Source organism: Garra rufa, chromosome 24 (genome assembly GCF_049309525.1).
Source record: "Garra rufa chromosome 24, GarRuf1.0, whole genome shotgun sequence".
Taxonomy (NCBI): domain Eukaryota; kingdom Metazoa; phylum Chordata; class Actinopteri; order Cypriniformes; family Cyprinidae; genus Garra; species Garra rufa.
Window position 1 is genome coordinate 30,163,431 of NC_133384.1, and position 12,109 is coordinate 30,175,539.

Here is a 12,109-nt window from a genome sequence, read left to right on the forward strand (position 1 = left end):
ACAAAAAATATGTAGCACAATAATTATATGAACTATGTATACTACAGTAATTATATTCCTAATTTGATATTTAAATATTAATATGTATGATAATATTTATAATTTATACATAATTATATATTAAATAAAAAATATATTTTGTATTTTAAAACATTTAATAATTTTATTATTATACATTATATTCACATGACATAACATAACTGTGACCATTTTCATAACAATTATGCATACTCTAACTGGATTTTTCTGTATGATTTTTTTTATTGATTATTATTATTATTAATTATGGTTATTATTACATTATTGTTGATAAAGTGCAATTTTTAAAAAACAGAGAACTTTAGTTTTTCTCTAAATATGCAATGTGAATTTATTTATTTATTTATTAATAGTAGTCAACATTTTAAGTGTATCAAAACCTTTCATCAAAGTTGTCTTAAAAACATAAGAATTTATGGTCCTAAAATGGGCTTAAAATTTGTCTAAAAATGTTGACGATGTATATTTGAGCAAATATTTTTTTAATGGCTTTGGATTATTTTCCCCTTGATTTTGGAGTGTATAAGGGGAAAAGAAAAGCGAAATAAAGAAGCAGAAAGAGTGCAAGCTCATTATAAAAGGCTGTCTTTATGGTTGGTGAATGTTTTACACAGAGCTTTGACTCCTGTTTGACCCCTCGCTGATTGGCTCGGTCACACACTTCCTATAAAATAAAACGTAATGCATGAATAGAAATGTGTGCAATTGTTTTACGTCAACTTTGAGAAAGCAATACGTACACTCAAACATCCGTCTCTATTACAGATATGCATCCAGTATCTCTTTGACACTATTATTAAAGGACTGAATTCATCTGGAGTGATTCATTTTGGTTCATTCACAGCTGCAGAGGCCAGACCTCCATCTGGAGTGTGTGAGCGAAACCTCCATCTGACCTTCACCAGCATCCACCATCAAAATTTTAATCTAAGAAGGACCACATAAAGCCCAAACAGACTCACCGGACTTGGAGAAACAAACATCTTCCATTTGAGTTTGATAGAAGGTAAAAACATTTACTAGCATACAGGAACCATTTATAAGCTCTGGTGTTCGGAGATCCACTCAGTCCTACAATGAAATTTTTGTACACTCTTTAAAATGAAAGCTCCAAAAGGTAATTTCCAAACCATTTTTTTCGAATTTTGAACCATTTTTTCTTAGTGTGAAGAAAATTCACTTTTACATGGTGTTTGCATATAAATGTCTTAGCAGTGTGTAAACTCAACACACTCTACAGTGATAAAAATTCATTCACTGCTTTTTTAATCGCCAAAAAAACGAAACAGTCTTAATTATTAAGCCGTTTTGATTTTCGTTTCGATTACGTCATATTACCCCGCCCACCACCGCTGACGGACCGTCCCGAATTTGCATATTTCCCGCCCACCGCTAGGTCCGCCATTTTCTCCGCGCTCGAACAGCTATTCGAAAATAGAATTAGTATGTCCCAAATCGTAGTATGTTTAAAAAGTATTCCAAAGTTTCCCGGATGGTCTACTACTTCACTTCACTCTAACTGCTAAAATTGCCCACAACACATTGCGCGGTGAACGAGGATTTGATTAGAACTACAAACACGCATAAAAAGTGTTGAAAAACTACAAACATGGCGGATATGTGCGACCAATGGACAGGCAGAAAAAGGGGTTTAAGTAATAAATAATCAATGTGTAACCTAATAAAAATATGTATTTAATGTTATCCGCATTATATTTCATGTGCAGCAACATTATGAACTTTTATAATGATAGGTTTGGTCATTAACGTTTAAATGCATCATTATGCAAACACGAGCAGAGTCCTCTGCATGAAAGACTTGTAAAAGAAAGTGCATCTTCATTTCTCTCTAAAACGGTAGGAAATCAAATTAAACGAAATGTAGATGATGTTAACTGACAGGGCGGTTTAAACAGTGACAGGATTCAGGTAACTAATGCCGCGTTCCAGACAACCCGTAACCCGTGTTTTACCGACCTTCTACCAGTGAAAGTGCACTGGAACGGCAGTCAAACCTGTGACTCCACACTCGTGAACTCGTACTAGATCGATGTACTCCCAGATACGAGTTCTGACGTAACAATGTTACGGTAACATAGCCTGTGAAACAACAAAGTCAGCCCTAATGGGTGCGGTGTTTATGCAAGTGGCACACAGTGGAAAAATAGAGCTTAGGACAATTAATGTTGCAATCAAATTAATAATAATATAAAAATAATAATAATTCATAAATGTGCCCAGCAGTGGCGGTTCTAGACAAATTTGACTAGGGGGGCCAAGGAGGGGCCAGTGTTTAACCAGAGGGGCACATTAAAAAATGACAACAAGTGATATTTAAAGATTATAAACTTTATTTTACTTTAAAATCATACAAACATTTTAGGGATGCTCATATTGACCGTTCACTGTTAATCGACAGTAAGAAGTACTATAAGTTAAACGGTTTAATTATTTTTTACGTTTGCTGCATGGTGAAAGAAAAAAATAATGTTTACTCACGGGCGCGTGTCGACACGTGCAGTGTGGCTGTTTAGACATATTTTGATGAGTAAGCACCTGCTTTACCTTCTCTTAGTTTGTGTAACTGATGTAGTAGCCTATGTGCTGCACGATAGCAATGGCGATGTTGCGTTATCAGAGAGTGAATCCATGAATAAATGAATTCAAATTCTGAATTAATTATAGTCTTAAAAGTGCGCGCTCCCCTTACAATCACTGGAAAGCTGTCACTCATACATTACTGTAGTTCATCGCAATCTCTCAAAGTTAATAAAAGGTAATGAAATCACATTTACACAGTACAATTAATCTCTTATTTACATCATGTCTACACTTTCTTTGTTTTAATGAGAGAGTTCTCAGAGGTGTAGAGTTTCAGCAGAACTAAACAGGCACTTGATCATGAACTAACAACAGGGTGTCTACAGGTTTGACCAAGTTAAATTTAAGACATTTTAAGACTTTTTAATATCATTTTCAAACAAAATTTAAGACAAAATTGAAAGTCCCGCAAAAGTCTAGCACAAAACTATGAAGATATTTTAAATTATTATTTTATTTAACTGATTATTCTTGGGAATATTCAACAGAAAACACTATTCCAGAAGAAGAAATTATTTTCTATTCCATGACAAAGTCAAGGCTCTCACACACTTTGAAGCCAATGTAACAGTGTAACAAACACGGATTTTGAGTCATGGATCGGATCATTTTTCGGATCAGCAAAAAAAAAAAAAAAAAAAAGTTTGTTTTTTCCTAATTACTGAATGCTTACTTTAGGTAGGCTACTTCTCATCCACAGCAAAAACTACTATCTGAACTAAAGTTCAGTAACAAAACAAGAACAATTACACAAATGACAAGTGTAAATGAATACAACATAAAGTTAGTAATAAAATCAATAACACTAGTATTCAGGAGGGGAAATTTAATAATTAATTGTAAAATAACTAGTGTTTCTCACTGCAGGTATTTATAGGACGCTGTCTCTTTAAGGCCAAATGCCCAAACCGAATACTGGCACGCATCTCTTACTCAGCTGTTTCGGTTCACTGAAGACATAAACGACTGTTAAACAGAATACCAAAACGGGTATCAAGACATGACTTGGTATGTACGTTTCCGTTCAAATAGCAGTTAAAGAGGAATCAATCTGTGTGAATCGCGCCGCGCGCCTCTCTCTCCTCTCTCTCTCTCTGCGCGTGCTCGCGCCAGTTGTGTGCGGCAACGTAAAAACATGTGCTAATTATAAACTTTTACTCTATGATGGTTAAATTTAACAGCTAATCTGCGATTCAAATGCGTGTAGTTGGGCGGAAACCCGCTAAATCTGGCAACACTGAGGCGTTGTCAAGCAAGCGCGTGTCTAGCAACAGAACAGATTTAGAACCTGCGAAGGAGATTCTCCTCAAAACGATAAACTTTTCCTTTTCAAAGTGTAAAAAAATTAAGACCCTTGGATTTAGATTTAAGACAAATTAAGACATTTAAAGGCCTTATTTTAGGACAACGGAATTTAAGACTTTTTAAGGATCCGCGGCCACCCTGAACAATGAACAGCTGTATATTTTTATTAATAACGTTAACAAAGATTTTACAAAGCCATTTACAAACTTGATTTAATTATCACTGTGAAAAACAAAAGTAACACGGTTATGTGCAAGAACAACAAGTCACTCACGAAATGAAATTGTTTTGCTTACTTTCGACTCTTGCAACAGGAGAAATAAATCGTAGCTTTGTGTGCGCCGCTCTAATTTACCCATTTAAGTAGAACGATGCGTCGCATTAGTTCCGCTTTTGGCGCTCGTGTGTAGAACCATAATTAATTTATTTTATTTTATTTGGTCAGTACGGGGGGGGGGCACAGGGGTGGCCAAGGACATGTCTACAGGGGCACGGGCCTCCCTTGGCCTCCGTGTAGAACCGCCACTGGTGCCCAGGCAGTTTGGTGTGACTTGCCTGGAACGCTACAAAGTCGTGAGTCGTGGTTTGAAGTGGTGATTTACCAGTTAAAAAAACCTGCCTGGAACGCAGCATAAGCAACAGAGCGTCCGTTAAAGACGAAGTAGTATGTCCCAAAGCTTGTCTACTATTCTGCAACATACTCAAAAGTATGTACTTTTTCTTCACAAAAAAGAGAACATACTTTTAGTGCATAGTATAAGTATGCGAATTGGGATGCAGCAAGTGTCTCATAATAAGCAACACAGACGTTTTGTAATAAAACATAAAAGTCTTCATTTTCTCCCCACATCAGAGTCACTGAGGACGCAGTGGATTAGTTTTGTTTTTGATGAAAATGCGTCGCCGAATACACAAAAAAACTGACGAGAGGAAGGGGGTGAGTAGAGCTCACTTGCATCTAAAGAGACATGCACCAAATTAACATTTTTTGACAAGGTAAGAAAGTGTTGTTTTACACGACCACTATATACTATAGTATGTATGAAGACGCTAAAGAATCATATCAACTTGTGGACCCTTATGAAAATTAATCATGGTTTTAATGTAGTAAAAGTGTACCAACCATGGTTTTAATTACCGCTAGCTATGGTTAGTGTAGCAAAACCATGGTTAATTTGTAGTTAGGCACAATATGTAAGATTTTTTTATTAAAATATCCAAAAATCACTAGAACAGTGTTACATATTTTGCTGTCTTGTGTACTTACATTACCCCAAATGTTTTGAAGAATGTTTAATTCTAGAGAAATAAACAATTTAAAGTAGTGTAACTGACTGTGTCATTGTGTCGCCTGCATATGACACCATACACCCTTGATTTTCCGGTTTTCCAATTTGTTAATTTTAGGACCATATTTTATATATATATATATATATATATATATATATATATATATATATATATATACACACACATACATTCAAGCCTGAAATTATTCAAATTCTGACTACTTTTACAAGTTTTTTTTTTTGACGGGAAATGACACAGGCTTCTCCCGAAAGATAATAAGATGATGTACAAGAGGCATCATTGTGGAAAAAACTATTTCTCAGCTTTCATTTACATTTGAACAATAAGTGGCATGTCCAAAATTATTCATACTCTTCTCAGTAATCAATAGAAAAGCCTTTATTGGCTATTAAAGCAATCAAACGCTTCCTATAATTGCTGACCAGCTTTTTGCATGTTTCCACTGGTATTATTGTCCATTCATCTTTAGCGATGAGCTCCAACTCTTTCAGGTTGGAGGGTCTCTTTGCCATCACCTGATCTTTAGTTCCCTTCACAGATTCTCAATTGGATATAAGTCAGCACTCTGGCTGGGCCACTGCAAAACGTTAATGTTTTTGTCTGCTAACCATTTCTTCACCACTTTTGCTGTGTGTTTTGGGTCGTTGTTAATAGAGGTCGACCGATATTGGTTTTTACCGATACCGATAGCTAGGTTGGACCTCACTGGCCGATACCGATTAATTAACCGATAGTTTTTGAAAATGGATACTGAACAGCATTTAAAATAGCGATGTACTATTTTTTTTTTTAAATACTAAACCATACTTTGTAAATGAGTAAAAATATTATTTATTATACATTGATCATTTAAGTTATTTCATAGTTCATTAATGTTAATAAAATATCAGTAAATGTTGAAATGAACACACTCTAACAAGGAACAACACTTCTATTCTACAGCTTTCATTAATCTTAGTTGATGTTACAAATGGGCTCATTGTCATCTTTACATTTTAACAATATGTAAAATTGCAGGTTCTATGCTTTTTGTTTATATTTGCCATCTTAAAATTAAGATTCAATTTAATTACGATTTTCAATATCAACTAAATATAACCATGCGTCACATTCTCAGTTTTCAATGCACATGGCACCATTTTCATATAAATTTTATATAAAATTTATTTTGTGCAAAAATTACTTTATTATTTTTTTTTATTATATAAGCAGGCTACTTTTTTAACATTTACTTATTTTAAATAAGCATTCTTTAAGTGTCGGCAAGTTTACAGAAAATAGTTTTCTTTTTCGTTTGATTATTACTGATGAGATCACAGACAGTCGCTGCTTTAACAGGCTGCATTCAAGCGAATGCACAGATTTATTTCGATGTATCAGATGTTTTGTCCTGCTCTGAAAACATAACTGACTGTGTGTACATCGAAAGTATTCGAAAATCCATGTGCATTTAACCTCATCTGCAAACAAGCTTTTTAAGACGAACAAACACAAAGAGAAAGTGAAAGTCCGTCAGTGCGCGAGTTTAGTGCATCTAATAGTACTGCATTACAAACAGCAGAAATGAAGGCATATCTAAAGTAAAATACTGCGATTGAAAACTCACTCTGTCAAACAATGCACAGGTAGCTCAAAGTGCAAATTCTGTGCAACGAAGCCTGCCGCGTTTCTGGCGCGCACACGTGCCATGTGCGGGAAAAACACAAGCTCAACCGGACAAAAGTGCAGCGCTGCGTTGCGCGGACAACTCGCAGGCATCTCTTTCTCACACACACACACACACACACACACACACACACACACACACACACACACACACACACACACAAGACGCGTCGCGTGTAGTTCAAGCAGAAATCTAAAACAGTTTATTTAATCACCAAACGGGCAAATGTTTACCTCCAGAAAGATAAAAAAAACCAGCAAAGGTTAGTCTAGACAGATCAAACGGAAAGAGAAAGTGCGATCTATATCGTTAATTGCAGCCATTTCAGAAACAATGTCTTTTCTGTTTTACATTTATGTTTAAATATTATTTGTTTGTGTTTTGTTTCAGTTTAATATATTAATTACGAAAGAAGTTTGTGTTATTTGTAAATGTCGGACGTGGTATGAATAGGACGAAAATACGCCGGGAGAATTGGAGAAGGTCAGACACAATTTTTGACCACTTCGTACGTTTTTATTTGTGGAAAATCCCTCTTTAAACGAATTTCGTTTTGTATAATTTTTATCTTAATTTCTAATATATATTTTTGTTGATCAGAGTTATTTAAATCAAATAAGAACAGGAAAATGGCATTGTGAAATGAAGTGCGTAACAAGTGCGTAACCTATGCTTTAAGGGCCTGAAGAAAAGGCTAAAACATAAATTATAGTTCTATATGAACCATACAGACATTATTAGCGCTACAGAAATACAAATATTTTGCTGAAATGCACAATACTCAATCTTACAGCCCAGGGTCAAGTCTTTATGAACATTAACAATGATTTTGGACAGATATGGTGTAATGTAAAACTATGGCTCGCTGTGACTCGGCAGGATTCTTTCGGCTGAATGAACAAAGTTTGCTTTGTCATGTCGCATCTTTAAATCTACAACTTTGCTGGCTAAAAATATGACTTTAAATCAATACAAATATATGGTAATAATCCTGACATTAAACATTGGTCTGTGGCTTAACCTCTACTCTAAAACAGCGGAGCATGAGCGCTTCAGCAAAGAACGCAACCCGGAAAAACTATCGGCAAGGGTTTTTGCCGATAACCGATAGTTCGGCCAATCAACTATCGGTGCCGATTAATCGGCAAAACCGATAGATCGGTCGACCTCTAGTTGTTAAGCTGAAATGCCCACTGGTGCCCAAGGCCAAGTTTCTCTGCAGACTGCCTGATGTTGTTGTTAAGAATTTTGATGTATTGCTCATTTTTCATGGTGCCGTTTACTGTGATTAGGTTCCCTGGTCCACCGGCTGAAAAACATCCCCAAAACATTAGGTTCCCACCACCATGTTTGACAGTGGGAATGGTGTTCCCAATGAATCAGGGTAATTAAGATGCTTTAGGACAGCTTGGACTATTTGGAATGGTTTAGAACTTTGGATTTTCCCATAGAATGTGACGGTTTGCAAAGGGTATTAATAATTTTGGACATGAAATGTTCAAATGTAAATGAAAGCTGAGAAATATTTTTTTTCCACAATGATGCCTCTTGTACATCATCTTATTATCTCTTTTTGGGCCTGACTGTATATATATATATATATATATATATATATATATATATATATATATATATATATATATATATATATATAGTAGTCAACATTTTAAGTGGATCAAAACCTTTCCTCAGAGTTGTCCTAAACAGAAAATTAGAAGAAAAAAAAAAACTGAACCAAAACAAACCAGGAATTTATGTTGAGAATGTATATGAGCAATTAATTGTTTAATATCTTTGGATTATTTTTCACTTGATTTTGGAGTGTATAAGGGGAAATGAAAAGTGAAATAAAAAGGCAGAAAGAGTGCGAGCTCATTATAAAAGGCTGTCTTTATGTGGTGAATGTTTTACACAGAGCTTTGACTCCTGTTTGACCCCTCGCTGATTGGCCCCATCACACACACACACTTCCTATAAAATAAATCGTAATGCATGAATTAATGTGTGCAGTTGTTTTACATCAACTTTGAGAAAGCAATACGTATACTCCACCAAACATTCATCTAACATTTAACTTCATTCAACAATCAACCTTAATTTTTAAGTGTAGCATTGAAACTGTGAGTGAAATTAAACTTGAGTATAGTTTTCTGTGAATAATTAATCCTCAACCAATTATGCATTTTATTAGGCAGGTGACGAATGCACAGAGTAGCATTATAACAGAACCTTCAACACACTCAAATGGATCTAGTATGATAAAACAGCACTGCTTTTTCTACAAACGCATGACCGGAAGAAGCTGAAGCGGTCGACTGTGGCATAATAAAAGCTCTGCTGCTTTCGAGCAGTATCTCGCTCGTCCTTCATTGGCAATCGCTTCCATGACTTTCAGCCCCACCCTGCTTCATACTACAGTGACTTTAATAAGTCTTTAATACATTAGCTTATCCATGGACATGATTTCTGCCCGAGTCCCGACGGACTGCGGATAAAGACAACAACTCGTATAATTCCACAATCACTCACTTACATCATCAAACGACACCTTTGTTTCTTCGTATGTTTTGAATATGCACCATCTTGCTGTGAAAACGTACATATTGTGCCGCCTTTAGCAAAACCATGGTTAATTTTTGTAAGGGGAAAATAGGTATTCAATGTCCTCTTTAAAGGTTCTTCATGGAACCATCAACACCGATCAAGAATCTTAATTTTTAAGAGTGTAGCTTTGAAACTGTGAGTGAAATCAAACTTAAGTATAGACAGCAACACAACTGACATGTTCAAGGCCCAGAAAGATAGAAAGGACATCATTAAAATAATCCATGTGAAACTAGTTCTCCAACCGTAATTTTATGAAGTTACGAGAATACTTTTTGTGCGCAAAGAAAACTAAAATAACTTTATTCAACAATTGTAAAGTGTAGCATTGAAATTGTGAGTGAAATTAAACATCTCGTAAGCAATGCTGGTGTTTTGTAGTTGGATCATAAGAGTCTCAATTTTCTCCCAACATCAGAGCCACTGAGAATGCAGTGGTTTAGTTTTGTTGTTGATAGTAACGCGCCACCGAATACACAACAGAAGAGAGGGGCGGAGTGAGTATTAGCTCATTAGCATTTAAAGAGCCATGCACTGAAAACAGGTCACTATGAACTGAGTTGTTTTTGACAAGGTAAGCGTTGCTTTACACAACCATTGAGGAATTTTAACCAAAGTATGTTAACAGACATTTCATGAAGACGTTAAAGAATCATATCAACTTGTTGACCCTTATGAAAATTAACCATAGTTTTATTATAGTAAAAGTGTAGTAACCATGGTTTTGATTAACTAACTATGGTTAGTGTAGCAAAACCATGGAAAATTTGTAGATACCATGGTTTAACTATATGGAACCATTGTTTTTTGGTTTTATTTGGTATTTGGTAAAACCATGGTTAATTTTTTTAAGGGGGAAATGGGCATCCGATGTCCCCTTTCAGGTTCTTCATGGAACCATCAACTCCAATCAAGAACCTTAATTTTTGTGTAGCATTGAAATTGTGAATAAAAATGTAACTTCAGTAAGACAGCAATGGAACTGACACATTCAAGGCCCATAAAGGTAGTAAGGACATTATTAAAATAATCCATGTGACTTTAGTGCTTCAACCGTAATTTTATGAAACTAAGAGAATACTTTTTTGTGCACAAAGAAAACAAAAATAACTTTATTCAACAATCAAGAACCTTAATTTTTAAGTGTACTCTCTTAAAAATTAAGTTTCCAAAATAGGGTTTTCACTGCCACAGAAGAACCATTTTTGGTTCCCCAAAGAACCTTTCAGTGAACGGTTCTTAAAAGAACAATGTTTTCTCATGTGAAGAACATTTTGATAATCTAAAGAACCATTTTTGAATGTAAAGAGCCTTTTGTGTAATAAAAAGGTTCCATGGATGGTATAGGTTATTTGTGGAACCATTGATGCCAATAAAGAACCTTTATTTTTTAAGAGTGCAGCATTGAAATTGTAGTGAAATTAAATTTGAGTATAGTATTTTGTGAATGATTCATGAGTGCATGTTTCAAACCTAGACCACTCTGCCTCCACCAATCAAATCCCACTAGATAAAATCCCTGTAAAATGGGTTGCGTATCCATAAACGCATCACAAGCTACTGTAAGGAAGGAAGGCCTAATGAACACTGATTACACACTCTCAGAAAAAAGGTACAAAGCTGTCACTGGGGATGTTTCCTAGAGTACAAAAGCTAAAATTGTACATATTTGTACCTTGTTTACCCCTAACTGGTACATATTACAGGGTTCATACAGATGCTGTAAAATTAAATTCCAGGGCCCTCATTTATCAACAGTGCGTAGAAATACGTTTTATGCAACTTGTACTTATATGTAGGAATGTGAAAATGTAAGGACAAACTATAGTACCTTTTATGCGCACTGTTCGTAAATGAGGCCCCAGGACTTTTAAAGACTTTTCAAGCACTACTTCTTTGATTTTCAAGGACTTTAATCAGAGATCTCACTGACTTATTTATTCTAATAATTCTAAAAATATACTAATTAAAAAAATGGCAAAAATAAAGTGAGCGGTTCCTATATAAACAACTCAATTTATTCCGTTTTTCCGTTTCTCTTTTCGCATCTTCAGACATGTTAACACAACACTGTCAGTACTACTACTAGCTTAGCTCGATTGTTTTCTGACATTAACTGAAATAAGTGAAAAAGTTTTTTTGAATTCTGTGAATTGTGTGAAAAGATATGTGCTCATTGACAAAATTAAACACTTCTCAGATACATTGTATACCTCTTCAGGAATATTGCTATTTTAAATATTGCTATTTTCCAACTTCAAAAAGTCAAATTCAAGTACTTCAAGCACTTTAAGCACCTTGTATGAACCCTGGGGCCTCATTTATAAAACTTTCTTACGCACTGATTTGATCTTAGAGTGTTCGTACGATCAAATCCACGTCAAAGTACAGATTTATAAAAACCGTCTTTGACGTGGAAAAGTACTTATCTCCACGTCAGATTCCAGCTTGGCGTACGACCGTTTCCTTGTGTTAATGCCTGGTATTGCAGATAGTTCAGCCTCACTATAATTTGATTTCTTGCGCTCCTTTTTACTCGCCATTGTCACAGAGTTTTTGCTTTAAGAATAAGCTCATTTTATA